The sequence below is a fragment of the Bos grunniens genome, chromosome 15 (assembly GCF_055505025.1).
Source record: "Bos grunniens cultivar Pamir isolate PY7600 chromosome 15, Bosgru_T2T1.0, whole genome shotgun sequence".
NCBI classification, from domain to species: Eukaryota; Metazoa; Chordata; class Mammalia; order Artiodactyla; family Bovidae; genus Bos; species Bos grunniens.
The window spans coordinates 33,386,612-33,406,430 of record NC_141179.1 but is presented as its reverse complement, the minus strand read 5'-3'; the positions used below and the strand labels follow the sequence as shown (position 1 = coordinate 33,406,430).

At 41.2% G+C, this 19,819-nt stretch overlaps 1 long non-coding RNA gene across 5 annotated transcripts in view; it reads left to right on the top strand.

The window, feature by feature from the left end:
• Positions 1–19,819, top strand: part of LOC147357624 (uncharacterized) — a 301,874-nt gene that overhangs the window by 190,952 nt on the left and 91,103 nt on the right. For all 5 annotated transcript variants that reach the window (XR_015141493.1, XR_015141499.1, XR_015141494.1 and 2 more), the window contains one exon: positions 17,231–17,293. This is a non-coding gene — a long non-coding RNA (uncharacterized LOC147357624). The remainder of the gene's footprint in view (positions 1–17,230; positions 17,294–19,819) is intronic.

Below are 19,819 nucleotides of genomic sequence, written 5' to 3'. Positions count from 1 at the left end.
GGGAGCAAAGTCATAGAGCAAGGTATAGGATTTGTGCGTGATCAGAACGTCTTTCGTCCTGTTTGGAGCATATGGTTATGTGGGTGTCCAGGAAGGTATGCCAGGTAGAATAGGTCAGAGTCAGAATCTAAAAGGGAGTTACATATTTAAAAGCTTTGTCTCTATTCTATAGATGATGAGAACCATCACATATTTTTCTGCAGGAGAATTACATGGTCATACCTGTGATTTATTGAAAAAGAGTGTAACAGATGTTTGAAAAGAACTTGCATGGAAGGTCATCAGTTAGCAGCTAGAGCAGTGATCCAGGCAAGGTGAATAACATAACTCCTTTATCTTGTGCTATATTTGCAGGAATGCTCCTCTACAACCTGGCTGTCATAGGTTACAGCATTGGCTGAGGGCTTTCCAAGGGCATTTATTTAATGGCATGCCAGTGGCATTTACTCATAAAACCAAAAAGCCATTGGGGCCAGAAATAGGGGTTTTGGTTACTTCCCCAGACAGGATGCAGTTGGGGTGATTATACATGTGATTCATCGAGGTCGGGAAACAAGTCCTCCACAAACAAACACCCCTCCTCTCCAAGCCCAGTGACTCATGGCTTCTTCACTCTGGAAAGCTCTGGAGTCCAGGCAGAATGTGAGGTATGATGTTAAATCATAAATCCTTGGTGTTCATTGTTACGAGAAAAACATTTTTATTCATTCTTTTCGCTCATTGAAGCAATAAATATTGAGTGAACTCATACTGTTTTAGACACAAAGACATGGAGTTATAAAACATAGTTCCTTCCATAAAATATTTTCCAGTGTAGCTAGGAAAACAGGTGTAACATGTGTGTTATCATAGAGATAGAAACAGTACAAAAAGGTCAGAGGAAAGACCCATAACTGCTCTGGGAAAGGAGGAGCAGCCTTGGGATTGGGTCCTGCCCTGTTCGTCATTCATTCATGCATTCATTCAGCAAATGAATTATCGAGGACTTACTATATGCCAGTATTCTTGCCTGGGGAATCCCATGGGCAGAGGAAGCCTGGCAGGCTGCAGTCCACGGAGTCACAAAGAATCAGATACAACTGAGTGACTAGGCACACACACATATGCCAAGCATTGTTATGAGCATGAGATTTCATGCTTTTGCAGTGCTTACTTTCCAGCAAGACAACTCAGATGTTAAATAGAGCTGGGAGCCAAACACATTGCTGTCCTCAGGGAATTTACTTATAGAGGAATGTTACGGGCTTCCCTGGTGGCTCAGTGGTAGAGAATTCACCTGCCAGTGCAGGAGATGCAGGAGATACGGGTTCGATCCATAGGTCGGGAAGATCCCCTGGAGAAGCAAAAGGCAACCCACTCTAGTATTCTTACCTGGGAAATCCCATGGACAGAGGAGCCTGGGGGCACCAAAAAAGTTGGACATGATAACAACAACAACAGCAGCAGCAGCAAAAGGAACATTACAGAGGCGGGGAGCTTGCACTGCGTTCAAAGAAAGAACATAGTCAGAAAGAAGCATGGATCTTCCCCTACTAGTAAAGAATAGAGAGAGAATGCTCAGGTTTAGGAGTACCCAGTATGACAAGAGGGCTTATTTATAGACCTGAAATGGGATGCGCAAGTCGCCCTGGTACTCTTTGGCTGGAGTTAACAGATAATGGAGACTCTTCTCACATGGAGACTCGTGCCATTGAGTCCCCAGACTTTCTGATTTTGCAGTGCTTATTGGGCAACTGGGGTCACTGTTTTCAGGGATCCGAGTTCTGCAGTTTGAACTCACAGATGATTTTTCTGTACCTCTGTCTGACTGTCCTGTAGCAGCCCAGTGCCATGAACATTAAAACTGAAGACACTGGCTGCCTCCTTGCTTAAATATCCAGGTCAAATTCTGTCACAGCCAACTCTGGCTTGGAGGTCACGCTTGATTCTCATTTTATCAGGTTGTCTAAAATAACCCGGCCATGAGGTGGTTATTGTTATGGTACTCATTGGAATGGGGTTTGACCTATATAAGGGAAAGAAGTAGGACAGAAATAGCTCTTCAGCCCATCACAGACCTGGAGAAATCCAGTATAAGCAGCTGCAGAATCACAGAGTTGGAAGGGACTCAAGGTGACTTAGGTGTTATTGGCATCTGCCTCCAGGCAGATATATGCCTGTCTTGGAATTTAATATAAATTCTAGAAGTCATTATTTTAACAATACATAAGAATCTGCCCATCCTGAATAGTATAGTTCCCTTCAGGGCAGTGATACTGCCTAGCCTCAGGCAAAACATCTTTGAACCTCCTAGTCTACACTAGACCTCAGAACCTATAGCATATTCTTTTGAATATACTTAGGAGGAGGAAATGGTTGTCTTGGAGGCTATTTCTCATTTTCTATAAACCAAGTGCTGTATCCAGTTCGTCCAGCAGAATGATACCATTTTTGATTGAAAATGAATTTCAATGCAGCTGTGAAATGATGAGGTGACATTTTTGTTTGGCTCATAACTAGTTCAAAGGAGATTTACCAGCCTTGCAAAAGTAACAAGTACATATTCTCCCAGATGGCTAATTTGTGGGTCTGTGAGCTCTGGTTAGCTGTACAATTCCTCATTCTACTTGGTGAACTGCTTGAGGTCAAGGAGTGCGCCTTGTCTCAAAATACTCATCTACCACAAGGGCAGGTGCATGCCAGGGGCTATTTATAAAATTAAACAAAATTTATATTTATAGAATTAATTATATCCTATAATTAGAATTAATTATATTAGAATTAATTATATATTAATTATATTTAACTTATATGTGTAGAATTTAACAGGAATGGCATCAGTTTACAGTCGTGTCATGAACTGTTTGTCCGTTTTGATATTTTCACCAAATATGAACCCTGTGATCACTTCTTACCTTGAGGCTAATTGCCCAGCATGTGGCAAAGGCAGCAGTCTGTGTGGATGTGACACTGCTCTGGGAGAGAATTCAGCTTCTGCGTTGAGCTGGATGGCTGACTTTGGGGAAAGTGTGCGAGCCTGTGTCCCCATCTTTAAATAAAGAGGTTGAACTCGATGCTGGGAAAAGGCCCATCTGAGAAATAAAATATCAAGGAGCTACTTGGCCACTAACTCTGCATGTTGTGGGCTATTTTCGTAAGGTCTTAGTGTCGATCCAGATTCTTGTGTTTGCAGGTGACAGAAACCCGGCTCGACTGAGTTGAGGTAGAAAGACAAACCTCAGCCAAGGCAAGGGTCTCTCAAACTCCAGAAATAACCCGAGTCAGGGATTCAAACCCTTTCCAGACACCCTTCCTCCATCTTGTCCTTGACTTCTCTCTTCAGTCAGCTCTGTTCTCTCAAATCTGCTTCTTTGGTGAGCCCAAAGAAATTTGCAAAATCTCTGGGAAGTCTTCTGGGCCAGGGGAACAAGCTAATGTGCCTGGCAGCTGCTAGTCCAACCACAAGGTTGGTTGGAGAGAGAGGCAGCTCCCCCAGAGAAGGGGCTGCTGTACAGCCCCAAACTGGAGCCCCTGGAAAGCCTGCCATCCCATTTGTCATCCATGTTCCTCTCAGCTCCACACGTGTTGACTGGGCCCCTTCTGCTCTTCTTGAAGCTTCTGCCCAGCTTCATTGTCTCTGAGGCTAACTGTCTGGGTAGCAACACCCCTCCCTATCTCTGTTCCCAGAGCGCCTTGAACCCATCTGTACCTCGAAAGGACGATTCCTCATGTTGCCTGCTGTGGTCTGTTGATAGGTTTCTCTTCCCCATGAGACTGGGAGCTCCTCAAAGGCCCCAACTGCCTTGATTGGTTTTGTGTTACTTTGTTTATTAGATTATTTATTTATTAGGGATTGACAGCCTACTGTGTATTAGGTTCTGGGAGGTCAAAAGAGAAGGAACCCAAGATTGCTGTTCTCAAGATGACTGAGGTCAAGTGGGAAACGTATGATAAACAGGCACTTGGAGTATAGTGAGGCAGTGTGGGTCCCCCACGCATGTCCACACTGCTCCGTAGGAGCACAGGGCACACAGGGGAGGCTCCTTCCTAAGTGAGGACGGGGGTGGAGAAGGCCAGGGAGAGTTTCCGAGAGGTAGAAAGGGCCTATCCCGGGTCTGTGCTGGGTTCTGTTGCATAGGATTGAACATGGTTGTACAGTCTAGAGGGAGGGGATGTTCTTCAGAGATCCCTGAAAGTACAGTGTAATCACAGGCTTTATGTTTGAGTGGGACAGATAAGGCAGACATACACGAAATTATTGAAAAATTGGACAGTTTCCAACGAAGAACTAATTTTATTTTTGCACAAGGAGTATAGAAAAAAATGAGATTATCATGGACTTATAAGAGTCATCCTTCAGGACTCCTGGGTCAGGAAGATCCCCTGGAGAAGGACTCTTAGGCCTCCCTGGTGGCTCAGATAGTAAAGAATCCGCCTGGAATGTGGGAGACTTGGGTTTGATCCTTGGTTGGGAAGATCCCCTGGAGGGGGGCATGGCAACCCACTCCAGTATTCTTGCCTGGAGAATCCCTATAGACAGAGAAGCCTGGCAGGCTACAGTCCATGGGGTCACAAAGAGTTGGACATGACTGAGCGACTAACACTTTCACTTTCAGGATGCGTGGGCACTGTGTCACTTCATGGGGAGTTGACAGGGCTAAATCTGAAATCAGAGAGGCTGGGTTTCAGTCTCACTCTGCCAGCTATGAGTTTGGTGGTAATACCTCAAATCTCTAATATCTGTATCACAAAGTGAAGATTAGCATCTCTCAGAGTTATACTGAGGATAAAATAAGACACACAAATGAAAGTACTTTATAAACCATAAAGCACAGTACAAACTTGCTATTCTTTAAATCTGTTTTTTGTTACAGCAGAGAGTTCTTAATTGACAAGAATATTTGGAAATACGAAAAATGAATAAATGCAGTTACATGGAAAGATACAATATTCACATTGAGAGTTATGTTAATTTTACTTGCTGGCTAAACATTGTGGTTAATGTCATTGCAAAATGAATCACATGTTAATGAGTTGACTGACATTTCATACATTTCTGACTCTGAGGATAGGGCAGTCTGACTCAGCTGGCCATGTGATAGAGTAGGAATTAAGTCATTTGGATGTAGTGACTGTAAAGTGTTCTCTCTACCAAGTGAGCTATATTCCTGTAGACAGAAGGTTTATCTAGGGACCCCTTCTAACTGTATTTCTCTAAGAGATGAAACCTTCCCTTTGGTGCCTCTGTTTCCTCTTCTTTCAATCATCATAAATAACGATGGCATTTTAAGGAGTTACACTCATCTAGAAGATCTGAAAGAATGTGATCCATTATATTCTGGGCGAATCTATCTTAGGGTCTGAAGGCAGGGAAGTACAGCCAGTAGGTACAGAACAGACTCCACTAAAGGAATCTGCACGTGGAGCCTTTGAGTATATGTCAGAGACTAGGATGAAACCCTAAATTTTAGTTGTCCAGCGGTTTAGGCATAACTCTCTCTCTCTCTGAGTCGCTTAGTTGAGTCTGAATCTTTGCGCCTCCATGGACTGTGGCCCGCCCGGCTCCTCTGTCCATGGGATTCTTTAGGCAAGAATACTGGAGTGGGTTGCCATTTCCTTTTCCAGGGGATCTTCCTAACCCAGCGATCGAACCAGGGTCTCCTGCATTGCAGGCAGATTCTTTACCAAATCTTTCACTCCAGGTGCTCCTTCAGTTTTCCAGAGCTCTTATCCACCACAGCATGGAAAGAAACCCCTGCTTTGTGTCCTAAGGTCACCACCAAGGCCAACCCTGATCTGATGATTGTAGGAGAGAGTAATTCTAACGCTCCTTCATGTTGCTGTGAGGGTGGCCCTGAAAATCATAGAACGAGGCATTAGAGACTGTCACTTAAGTGATGAACCCAGAGACCATGAAAGTAAAGGCTCGCCACTCCCAGGCATAAGGTCAAAGCCATGGCCAGCGGGTAGTTTTCTTTCTCCACCTTCTATTCAGTTAACCTCGCCTTTCTAAAACTTGGACTTCCCCGGTGGCTCAGTTGGTAAAGCGTCTGCCTACAATGTGGGAGACCCAGGTTCGATCCCTGGATTGGGAAGATCCTCTGGAGAAGGAAATGGCAACCCACTCCAGTACTCTTGCCTGGAAAATCCCCTTGGACAGAGGAGCATGGTAGGCTACAGTCCATGGGGCCGCAAAGAGTCGGACACGGCCGAGCGACTTCACTTTCTTTCTTTCTTTCTAAAACTTACATAAGGAAAGAGTACGTGGCTCCTTTTTGGAATACTAGACCTATGAGATAGGATTACAAGTTCCACAAAATAAAAGGGTATTCTAAGGTCAAATCAGTTTGAGAAATTCTGAGTATGTCCCCAATGAAGATACAGAATATACATGCTTGTATCTAAGGCTGCAAAAAAAATATTGAACTCAGCTTTCCCAAAGTTATTTGACTGTAGTACTGTTTTATTTAGTAATATTCATTAGCATCTTGTATACTTCTTGTTCCTCTTTAGTACAGTTTGGAAAATGCTATTCTCAGAGAAGCTTCAGTGAATCTTCCCGTTAAAGGCTGAAGTCTATGTCTTAGATTGGAGAAAAGTTGAATAGAGCTTAGATACAACTTTGTCAACAGGGAATACTTGCTACCATTCCAAAGATTCTTTTCAACAGCGGTTTGCAGGGAGGGGAGCTGAAACCAGAAATTGGCATTCTAGTCCCTTCATCCAGTAAAGCTCTTATTTCCAAGATTAATTCAGAAAAAATTTTTTTCTTCTTTTTTGTTAGACTGGATAGATCTCATGGAAGATCCCTTGAAAATCTTGAAATTGACTTTCTTTCCTCCCCTCTGCCCTTCTTTTTTTTTTTTCTTTTGTAGAGAATATGAATGGGTTTGACTTATAACTGTTATGGTTAGTATTCGATGGAACCCTATGGAAACCTATTTGCCAAGGCAAAGAGTAATAACTAGTAGTTTTAGCTATAATCACAGAAAAATCCTTTTCTATCCTTCAGTCTTTCCATGGTTCTGTGATCATAAGCCATATCTTTAATGAAACCTTTTTACTAAGTGCTAAGTTTGTGTTTTCTCTCCATAGGCTCTCCAAAGTATCTTTTCTTTCTATCGACAAAACAGGAAGATAATGGAAATGGGATCCACTCCATTCATCATGTGCTTCATTTTGTTCCTCTTCTCTGCTTTCATTGATCGACTTTCTCCTCCTATCACTGCTTTCCCTGCACGGGTTCAGAATTTCACCTCTGCTTTGTAACTGACCTTAGTCCATTCATATATGTGTTTTCTCTGCCAACTAGAATTTAAAGTTTATTGAAGGCAGGTACAATATGTCTATATCTTTCATGTTATCTTCAGAGTCTCATATGTACTGCCCTGTACATCTGAATTGCTTTAAAAATACTTTACGTGAAGCTGAATGTGAGTGAGGATAGCAGCTCCTCTTTTGGGCTTACTATCTCTGTGTCTAGAACATAAAGGTTGGAGCCCACATGTATGCTAAGTCGCTTTAGTCATGTCTGATTCTTTGCTACCCTATGTCCTGTGGGCCACCAGGCTCCTCTGTCCATTGGATTTTTCAAGCAAGAATACTGGAGTGGGTTGCCATTTCCTTCTCCAGGGGATCTTCCTGGCCCAGGGATTGAACCCACATCTCCTACATTGGCAGGCAGATTCTTTACCACTGAGTCACTTGGGAAGTCCCTTTTCTCTCTTAAATGGCACCAAAGTCTTCTAAAGAAAGGGCTTTTTTTTTTTTTTTTTTTTTTTTGAGGGTGGGTAGAGATCATGAACATCTGGATTAAAAAGAATTTACATTCTGCAAGTGTGGTGAGTTGGAGATATTTTTTATTGAATATAGCCATTTTGTGATTTGATTTCCCCAGGATATGAATCAGAGAGAAAAAACTGAAGTCTTGTCCCAAAAAAAGGACAGGGAGGACAGCAAAGGATTTTTCACTGGTAAGGCAGTTTATACACTTGTCCTTTTTGTAGTGAGTCACGGTCTGTGATACATTTCATAGCGATGTCTATGAGTTTCCAAATCTGGAAGAAGACAGATCAGCCAAATAAGGGAGATGGAAGAAAACAGACTTTTAATCCACCTAGTTACCATTCACAGAGCTTTAGAAGTGGAACTCCAAAAAAAAAAAAAAAAGGCTATTCCAGCACCCCACTTTTAGTCACATCTTTAAACCCATTGAGAAAGAATTAGCTAATCACTTCCAAAATATCTTAAGCAGAGCAGCAAAGGAATTCAATAGCTAGCTCCAGGGTTCCAGAAAAGTTCTCTCTTCCTAATCTCTTCTCCAAAACTTCCCCTCTTTTTTTTTTCACCCCTCTTTTTTTGCTATAATTCGAAGCTAACTCTTCTTTTTTATCTTTCATATTGTCTAACCTGAGTTCATCTTAAAATGAGATTGTAAGCTTTTTTAAAGGTAATTATCACTTAACCCCTTAGTGTTTTTATTTTTCTGTTTAAGCAATCTCAGCTCATTAAAAAAAATTGTCTTAACATCTAATTTTTTCCCTCCTTTGTGTCATTTTGGGTTACTGTTCTGAGGGTGCTCCTCAGATATTCTAATACTAGAATTAAAAATGCCAACACTTTGTTATATCTGCTTGGGTACCCCCAGGATCTAGTGCCACTCAGAGTGCATCAAAACTGCTTGAATAAATATTGACTGAATGCATAAATATGGCCTCATATTTGTATAGCTTCTAATATTTTATGGAAAGCTTTAAGTTCCTCAAAAATTATCTGAGGTTCTCTTATTTTCATTCCCCATCCCCCACAAAAAAAAAAAAAAAATCTTCCTTTTAGTTATAAAGCCAGTCAGAGGTAAAATGGAGACCTGAACTTAGGTCTCCAAGTCTCAGTCACATGAGTTTCTTGAGTTGACCTGAACATTTTCTAAAGCAGGGCTGGTAGCGTTTTGAAAAATATAGACCCCCAAACTCAACCTTATCCTCAGATAATGAAGCACGTAATGGAAGGAGAATATACTACTTCTAACATGTCTTTGTTTGAAGGTATATCTGAGCATCATGTTATTTTTTCATTGTAAAATGTGATTTCTTCATAGATAGCTTTCCATCTTCTCTGACCCAGAACTCCAATTTCCCACTGCCTTTCTGCAAGCTTATCATTTTTTTTTCCAACATAGTATGTCCATATTTTGTTCTGGGCATGAACTATTAATGGGACTTTTAAACCCTTCATCAAGATGTACATGGTGCCTTGGTTGAATGGTGTGTGGTTGCTGTAAGGGTGTTGGGACACCTCATGATTCAGTCCCTTGCTGGTCCAAGATTTCTCTAGTGTTGACAAAACCATCTTTACCATTCCATTGACTTTGCTAGAACATACCAAGTGAAAGTCGCTCAGCCATGTCCGACTCTTTGCAACCCCGTTGACTATACAGTGCATGGAATTCTACAGGCCAGAATACTGGAGTGGGTAGCCATTCCCTTCTCCAGGGGATCTTCCCAACCCAAGGATTGAACCCAGGTCTCCCACACTGCAGGCAGATTCTTTACCAGCCGAGCCACCAGGGAAGCCCAGAACTTACAAAGGTGGGTATTAAATGATCAAAGAGACAGGGTTTCTTGAATTGAGCTCTTTAATGGCAGGGACTATGTCAGAAATTTTTATATTGCCTTCCCCTTATCCATGGTCTGGCACAGAGCAGGTACTTAACCCATATTTCTTATATTTAATTGGCATCTGTAAGAAAATCCAGACATCTAAGACTTAGTCTTGACTTTGTCCATAACAGTGTGCCCTTGGATAGGTCACTGAGCTTTGTTATATCATCCAGAAAAATGGGATATGTATCTACTTTGAAAGAACTAATGAGAATGTGAGAGTTACAGGAACTTGGACTTTACAGAATATTGGTTTTGGATTTCACAGACCAGGCAGGGTTCTATTCTTTAAATAAATACTTTAGAAACTGATGGTCTCTGTGTCATAATCCTCTATCAAGCAAACGATCAAAGCAAAAGGACTCTCGGTGACCTACTTGTGGGTTAATATTTGTAATTAGTATGTCATTTTTGACAAATTTCTCCAACCCTCAATATCTATTTTTTTCCTTTAATTCACATTCCGTTGTGGTCGTCTTTATTGTTGAAATGAAATTGTCAGCTTGAAGCTAATTTGAAAAATGGTTTGCTGCAATCTGGGTTCATAAATCTTAACAGGAAGAGCTAAGAGCCAAGTAGCTCAGAGCATTGTGAAATCATTAAATTAGGCTCCTGGAATATGTGAGTATTCTATTTTCTCGTTAATCTGAAGCAGAATGCCCAGAAAGAGTATTTCATAAATGTTAGTGTTGGGTGACCTAGGAGTGTATTGCATTTATCAATGAAGGAAATCTGTATTCTAATGTTGACTTGTTTTTTTAAAAAATATCTTTGTAAACTTGAAAGTGAACAATTATGATGTCTCTCATTTTGTTTCCTCCATGTTTCTTAAACCAAAGCTTTCCACAAATGTCTAAAATAGACCTTATAATTATCTGGAGGAGTTGTTAATTCACAGATGGTTGGGCACTGTCATCAAAATTTCTGACAGAGTAGATTTGAGGTGGGATAGGTCTCAAGAATTTGCAATTCTAACAACTTTCCTGGTGTTGCTAATGCTGCAGGTCCAAGGACCTCACACTGAGCTTGCTGTGTTTCCTGATGTCCCTTATGATTGTCAAGGCTGGTACAAGCAAATACTCATGCATTGCTGGGCTTCCTTGGTGGCTCAGAAGTTAAAGGATCTGCCTGGAATGAGGGAGACCTGGGTTCGATCACTGGGTTGGGAAGATCCCCTGGAGAAGGAAATGGCAACCCACTCTAGTACTCTTGCCTGGAGAATTCCATGGAGGGAGGAGCCTGGTAGGCTACCGTCCATGGGGTCGCAAAGAGTCGGACACGACTGAGCGACTTCACTTTAATAAAATGGGACTAGATAGCTATCAATGGCACAAACCCTAGGTGGACATCCATGGGTCAGAGTGTCTGAATAGAACTATGGTGAACTTACAGCCAGATTTTTTTTTTTAAGTTAAACTTCGAGTTCCTTCATGACTTTTTAGAACACACTGTTGTGGTCTTTTCCAAATTCCTTCTTGAGTCATCTGAAAATAGATTACCTGAATCTTTAAAAGCAAAAGAGGGAAGACATGTCTCCATTTTTTCCCCAGGTTGTCATTTTTGGTTCCATACTCTCTTTCCCAGAAAATGGACCATGTTCCTGGACAACAATTCTCTATCAAGCTATTTTAAGCTGAGCACTTATTTCCTATAGACATGATGTTATCAATAAAGGATTTCTTTCTCTTACTGGAAGCCTATTTCATCCAATGCACTGCAATTCAATATGATACCCACTGAGTGACTACATACGCCAGCACTATTTTAAATCAGATGTTTAGGAAAAGACATGACCTAGATCTGTTCAAATTCCTGCCCTTGTAGACACTACATTCTAGCTGAGGCTGACAGTGAACTTAATACATAAAGCACTATATTAAGTTCCTGGTAGTAGATGCTGTGGAAGGGAGGAAAATAAAGCAGAGTAGTGAGGTTCAGGACTTCAGGGACTGGCCCCAGAGGGTTGTATGTGCACTGCATTTTTAAATAGAGGGGCCATGTAGGCCAAGACCTGAGACAGATAGGACTATAAGCATGTATTTATCCAGGGAAGAGTGTCCTAGACAGAAAGAATAGCCCGTGTGAAGGCCAAGGGGCAGGAGCGTGTCAGGCATATTTAAGGAAAAGCAAAGAGGGCAGTGGGGCTGAAGTCAAATGTGTGAGGGGAAATAGGGGTAGATAGGAGAGGTGACATGAGGTAAGGGCAAGACCATATAAGGCCTGGTAGGTCACTGAAAAAGATGTTGGCTGTAATCTGAGTGAAATAAGAGTCACTGCAAAATGTTGGCTTTCAAGAAAGGACCTGATCAGATGTTGTGTTTAGAATATAGTGAGTAGGACTAGGAAGGAGCTAAGAGGCCAATTACAAGGTTATGCAGTAAGTATAGCAAGAGATGATCTGGCTTGGGCCATGGGTTTATTGATCACTAGAGATGGTGAGCGGATAAGGCAATGGTACCCCACTCCAGTACTCTTGTCTGGAAAATCCCATGGATGGAGGAGCCTGGTGGGCTTCAGTCCATGGGGTCGCTAAGAGTTGGACATAACTGAACGACTTCACTTTCACTTTTCACTTTCATGCATTGGAGAGGGAAATGGCAACCCACTACAGTGTTCTTGCCTGGAGAATCCCAGGGACGGGGGAGCCTGGTAGACTGCTGTCTCTGGGATCGCACAGAGTCGGACACAACTGAAGCGACTTAGCAGCAGCAGCAGCAGCAGCAGCAGAGATGGTGAGAAGCAGTTCAATACTGTATGTATTTTGAAACTGAAGTTCAATAGGATTTCATGATAGATTGGATGGAGAATGTCAAAAGAAAAGAAATGAAGGTTTTGACCCGGGAAGCTACAAAGATGAAATTGCTGTCAGTTGAGAGGTAAAAAGCTATAGGAAGATCAAGTCTGTGGGGAATGTTGGGATCTTGACTTGGGCATACTGAGTTTGAAATGACTATTAGATACCTGATGGGAGATGTCGAGTTGGTTGTTGCTTATGCACATGTGGGGCTTATGAGAGTATGTGGCATGTGTTTGGGTTAAAGATGGGGTCACCAGTATAATGGCATTGGAAGTTGTGAGGCTGAATGGGATTATCAAGTGAAGGAGGGATTGAGAATGACTGACAATCCAAGTAGAGAAACCGGGAGTGGATGGTGTCCTAAAAAGCCAAGAGAAGGAAATGTACCAATTAGAGGGGAGTAAAAATAGAGTTAAATGCTGCAGATAGGTCAAATGAGATGAAAACTCCAAACTTACTGTTGAGTTTCACAACTGAAGAACTGTAACAAGGACATAGTTGGTGGAATGGTGATGGTTAAAGTCTAGTCTAAGTAGCATAAGGGAGAATGGTAGAAGAATTGGAAATGGTGAAGAAAGACAACTTTTGAAGCTCCTGCCAAAGAAAGCAGAGAAATGGGAGGGAAGCAGGTGAGGAAAGTGGGGTCCAGCTAAGGGTGTGTTGACAGCGGTGGTGTTTGTGTTTGTGTGGGGTTGGGAGAATCAGCAATATGGTTGTGTGCTGCTGGAAATGATCCAGTAAAGAGGGACAGATTAATGTTTTAGGCAAGCTAGAAAGGGTTCCTCAAGCAGTTTCATTGGGTTGGCAAGCAGTGATAATATCTAAGATCCAGGTAGAAGATACGGCGTCCAGGAAAGCAGGTATTTTCATCAGTGGTAACAGGCATGTTTAGGGGGAGTAGTGCTGATGGGGTGGCAAGTGTGGTATTGAGACTGTGTAAAATCTCTTTTGATTGTTTCAGTTTTCTCCATAAGGGAAGAGCCAACATGATCTCATAAAATTCCAAAAAGGATTCAAAAGAAAATAAAGCCCACATATATGCTTCCACACATATTTGTTCAGAAAATAAAGCAAAGCCAAACACAATATGAAAAGTATGCTATAAATGTTTCTTTTGGGGGCTTTTTCTAAATGAACTGAACTGACTGAGGTTTTTGAATAGACACGTAATATCTTTTCACGTAGGGACTCTTCTTCTGGAGACTGCCTCTGTCTGAAGCACAGGCATTCTTTGTTGCTCTGCTAACCTTCACGTTGATTTAAAATTAGGGCTATTTGTATAGAAATTTTTATTTGCCAGTTCAGTGTGCATGAATATCTGTAACACTTTTTTTCAAATGTGTATGTGGGTAGGAAATTTCCATGAGACTTCTTTCACAATGATCTCTTGCTCTCCATATCAACAGTATGGATGATCTCTACCATCTTATCAGTGTGGGCCATTTTACATTTTGTAGGTATTGGCTGCAGCTCTTTTTGCTTGTTAATTTTTATTAGAGTATAGTTGCTTTACAGTGTTGTGTTAGTTTCTGCTGTACAACAAAGTGAATCAGCCATATGTTTCTATATATCCCCTCTTTTTTGAAATTCCTTCCCATTTAGGTCAACTCTACCACACTGAGTAGAGTTCCCTGTGCTATATAGTAGGTTCTCATTAGTTATCTGTTTTATTCATAGTATCAATAAATGTATATATCCCAGTTCCCTAATTGACTGTTCTTCATTAGCTGTGGTTTTTCTTCTTTTTCCAGGGGGAGGTCAGGGAGAGGATGACAAAATATTATTGTAGCCTAACATTATTAAGAACCAGTGTTTAGCAATGGAACCATATAGGATCAAGTGATCAAGAAGCAACCATTCAGCTTTTATGTCCCAGGCACTGTGTGTGCTTAGTCGCTCAGTTGTGTGCAACTCTTTGCGGCCTCGTGGGCTACAGCCTGCCAGGCTCCTGTGCCATGGGAATTCTTCAGGCAAGAGTGCTGCCGTGGGTTGCCATGACCTTCTCTAGGGTATATTCTGACCCAGGGATTGAACCTGGGTCTACCTCATTGTGGACGGATTCTTTACCGTTTGAGCCACCAGGGAAGCCCATGGGCACTATAGGCAGCATCTAACGTATATATTTTATTTGGTCCTTATGATAGACCTGTACCATAAGGTATATTAACCCAATTGTGAGGATGGATGAATTGAGGAGAAATGACTCAGTACTATCACAGGAAAACTCCCTGTAAAATTTTAAGTAAGTTAAAAGACTGACCCCACCCACTAAACTGCTCACAAAAGAGCAGAATCCACCAAAATCACAGTGTGGTTTGATTCTTAAGTTCCCAGTCTTACTATATAAGTTATTGCATAGTTCATCTAAACCCAGCTGAAATCCAGGTGCCTATTGCTAGCTAGATCAGAATCAAGGAGGCGGCTTACCTTGCTATCTCATGGCATTCAGTTGAAAGCATACACACTTCCAAACATGTATGTAAAAATGGTTCCAAAACAAGGACTTCCCTTGGTGGTCCAGGGTTAAAACTTGGTGCTTCCCAGGGGGCCCAGGTTCTATCCACTATCCAAGAAGTTGTGTAAGCATAGGTATGGCAAAAAAAAAAAAAAGGAGTGGTTTATGCTCTGTTATTAATCTTTTTAAAGTCGCTCAGTCGTGTCCAACTCTTTGCCACCCCATGGACTATACAGTCCATGGAATTCTCTAGGCCAGAATACTAGAGTAGGTAGCCTATCCCTTCTCCAGCAGATCTTCCTGACACAGGAGTTGAACCAGGGTCTCCTGCATTGCAGGTGGATGCTTTACCAACTGAGCCATCAGGGAAATTAAAATTATTCAATGGTTAAAGGCAAAAGAAAAATCTCACCTTCTGTCCCCTGAGGGAAAAGCTCCCCCCATTCCTGAAAGCTGTAACATAGTTTATTTGGACATGGCTGCATTTCATACTCAAACTAGTATCGGTCTGGTTGATGAAAAAGAGAGCATTCCTTTGCTCTTCCAAGAGGAATACTGAAATTGAAAGAATGAGAAACCCCAAAAGAATATCCAACTAAGTTTAAAATTTTTTCTATTCAGAACAAAAGAAAGTCCGGTAGAACAATACATTTCTCTGTTCAAGAGGAACCAAATGGTGGTATCTTGGTTTTAACAACAAAGGAGAATTCTTCATGGTAATCGTTCATTAACACTGAGCAGCTCTATTTGTTAAGGAAGGAGGAATATTTTGCTGGCAGAGTAACGTACAAAATTATGTTCATGAATATTATGTAAATTCAGTAAATTCATTCGATAATGAATGTGTGAAATACAGTGTTTTACACCTGAAAGTGAAAAGTGAAAGTGTTAGTCACTCAGCTGTGTCCAGCTCTTTGTGATGCTGTGGACTGCAGCCCACCAGGTTCCTCTGTCCATGGAATTCTCCAGGCAAGAATACTGGAGTGGGTTCCCATATCCTTCTCCAGGGGATCTTCCTGACCCAGGAATCCAACCTGGGTCTCCTACATTACAGGCATATTCTTTACCATCTGAGCCACCAGAGTTTAATCCAAAACAAAAAAGTAATCAACACCAACATTTTGTGGTGTGTGGGGGGGAAGTTAGTAAGGAAATGTAAAATCTCTAGCTATTAAACCTTCTAATTTTTTTGTTGTTTATTCTTAAGATATGAAGTTATACACTCTCTACTCAGTCTATACTGGGGCACCTGAAATAGGGAAAATGATACCAGGACATCAAAATGTTTTTTTGTTTTTTTTTTTTCCTTTCTATAACTTGGCGGGGGATGAGAAGTTCTCATTTGAGAAAGACAGGAAAACTTCTGGGTTTTCATTAGGAGTTTAGTATGAGAATACCTACGTGAAAATATATGCAGGATGCATATTTTTCAATGGGCAAAACTAAATCACTTGTCCTTGTCCACAAAGATCACGTTAGAGCAACTTAAACTAGTTTTTGCACAAAAGTTAGTGGCTAAGAGGGTATGCAAAGATAGAAATTAATTGCTAAGAGGAATCATGATTTTCTTTTTCCCCAAAGAACTTAAAATTCTGTTTAGCCTCCAAATTGGATAACCTAGGTACCCTTCTACCTTGGTACATCATTGTACAACGGAGACAGGATTCAGCAGGAATGAGTCTAACAGGTGAGAGGATCCTGGGAAAGTCTTTCCTCCTCCCCATCTCAAGACTTGTTTATATAGTGTATCTATTTTATATTACAAGTGAAACTTGATTTCACTTTTTTGACGATTTCTCACTGCCTAGTGGCCAGCTCACTTGTTCCTTTTGGCTGATTGCAGAAGGGCTGAAATCCCTCGAGAGAAGGAGGAAAAAAGGGAAAAGGGCAGAGACTCAATCCAGTTGCCTCCAGCTTTAGTCCACTTCATTTTAGGAGTCTATGACTCAGCCCTGAATTCTCCCCACCCCCAGGCACCTTCCATCAAATCACAGCCCCCAAATGGGTTGTTGGGCATTTTCTTTAGTGGTGCCATCTTGTTCTGAGATGACAGGGAATGCCGATTTTATTAGAGTTTTTTCAACAAAATTGTTTAATTGTTGGAGCCCCCTGGCAAGTGCTCAACGCTTCACAGCATTCTACCAACACCTCATCCTTCTAACTTTCCCTTTTTTTCTTAAAACCATACTAGTAGATTGATTTTTATTACCAGAAAAAGACAGTGTATGGAAATCACTCATCTGTAGAGTCCAAAGACACAAACTGTAAATCTTTTTTCTTTTTTTTGAATTCTTCCTTTTGTTTGGTTTAGAACAAGTCTTCCCTTTATTTCCCCTACAGACTTGTCTTTGGAAAAGACTCAGAAGAGCCCGTTAACTTGGCTTCCTCACTTCTGCTCATCATGTGAGTACAATTTATATTTCTAACTATTATGCAAGTGTCATTAAGCAGCGTTTTCCCCAGGTTTCTATGGAGGAACTGCTTGCTTGATCTTTGCGACGTTGGCCCTCTTTTAGAATTAACCACGGAAAAACTTGATGACACTTCTGAGCTTCTTGTAAAATTTATCTTCAGGGTAATTTTATGGCGTGTGTTTCCCCCCTTGAAAGTTTTGAAGAGCTGGATTTCTGTCTCTTTGCAGCGCATTCTAGCAGCTGTGTCTCATTTGCTTTGCAAGGGCATTGGAAGGAATTGCTATTTTGGAAGCTCCTTAACATATGGGAGAATTGTACAAAGCGCTTTACAGTTTGCATAGTGCTTGCCCATTGTTTTACCCAGTCATTTCTCACAGAAGCCCAGGACATATTATTTACATTTCCAGAAAGAGAAATAGAGGTCCTGAATAAATAGCAGGAGCTTGGCAGGACAATTTATCTTACTGTGGAATTAATCAATAGATTAAATCTCTTCCTTCAGATCCTTTAATAACTGTGACCAGAAAGCCTCATGTTTTTAGACCAATGTACTCACTGTATATCTGAGGAATATGTGGTCCAGCTAGTTTTAGGTCTGTCCTAACAAAGAGCTGTCTTATTGATTGGACATTGGGAGCTGTGCTGTTTAATGCTTTCATTAAAAGTGATATAGTGGATGCTAAAAGCACTTCTTCCAGGGTCACACTGCCTGGGTTTAAATACAAGCTCCAACTTTTATCAGCTGTGTGATGTTGGATGAATCACCTGACCTTTCTCAGCCTCATTTTTCTTATCTGTAAAGTGGGAATATTAGTGGCTCCATCTTGGGATTATTGTGAGGCTGGATTGATTGAATTCATGTAAAGCTCTAAGCATCACATCTAGCACACAGTCAGCCCTCAGTCAGTATTAGCTATTGCTGCTGCTGCTGCTAAGTCGCTTCAGTCGTGTCCGACTCTGTGCGACCCCATAGACGGCAGCCCACTAGGCTTCCCCGTCCCTGGGATTCTCCAGGCAAGAACACCGGAGTGGGTTGCCATTTTTACAATGTTACAATTCAAAAGCTGGCTACCTGGTCATTTTTTCTAAGAGTCCTTTAAGTTGATTTGTTTCATGAAATTACACATATGACCCAGTGAGGACTGGAGATAGTTGGGGATATCAGGAGGTAGTTGGTGGGATACACACTACTATATAATATAATTAGATATTATACTAATATTTCCTCCCCTTTTCTTAAGATCATCATAATTTCTCAGTCTGTCTGTCATTCTCTTTAAAACACAAAGCTGCAATGCTGTTTCTCCCAAATAATATGGGATTTTTACAAAAGACCCTATTCGCTAGTACCCACTATTTCAGCCTAGCACTTTTGGAACGGTAGCACACAAAAAGATGAAAGATGACACTGGTTTCCTTACAGTTCCAGGCGGAAGTAAGATATAGAGGAAATAGCAGGATTTGCCTAGTTGTGAATGTTCTCTTGTCAGAATGCAGAGACCGAGTCCCACATCTGCTTCTAGTTTGCTGGGCAAGCTGGACAGAGCACTCTGCTTCTCTGTGTCTCAGTTTCTGCAATTTGAAGAGGGGTTATAACATCCACAGGATGATCCACGAGTTTCCCACTTGCTGGGACCTTCCCATGGCAAGCGCCACGTCTCAGGAACTTCCTCAGCCCCAAGGAGACTGGGATGGTTGGTCACCCTGAACATCTTAGGGGGCTTACAATAAGGGCAGTGGGCATAAATGTGCTTTATCATTTCATGGACTAAGGAGTATGGGCAACCCAGTTCTTAACACCTAAGTTCCCAAAATAGTGCTAGGGGTTGTTGGAAGAAAAAAAATTGGTAATACAGTATATCATTTCTTAAGTAAGAATATACTTTAATTCCTGGTACATTTTTAAATAAACTGCTTAGAAATATATAATGTGACTGGCAAGTTCCACAAACGGATATGCCATTTTGCATCATTCTTACATGTTTAAATATATGTAATTGAAAGTATACAAAGGCATATTCATACAGAACAGCTAGGAAAATTACTTTGAAGTCATGACAAAAATAATTTGCATTGGAAAGACCTCCTTTGAAACATTTTTACTGCCTGAAAAGTTCTGTTTTGCACCCAAGGCATATTTTTGAGAGGATTACCATTTGCAATAAATGGATTAGTGATTTGTCTTCAAAGGAAAACAAGATAGTCTGGGGAAGATGACATAACTGACCATCTATTTGCTATCCAAAAAAGAAATAAGACAACAAAGGATGATAGTCCATTAACTGGGGCAGCATCAGTGTTCAAAGATGTGCAAAAATATTAGGCAAAGTGCACACTCAGGAATTAGAGTAGTTTTCCTAAATGATTCAAATGATTCATTTAGATTTCTTTGAGTGGAACTTCAAAATGTACAAGTATGCATTTGCTTGGTAATTCAAACACTCTTATTTGTGTTTGACCTAGAGGCATCCAACCAGAATTTAAGCCAATGTAAGATCTATAAGTGAGGCTTCTT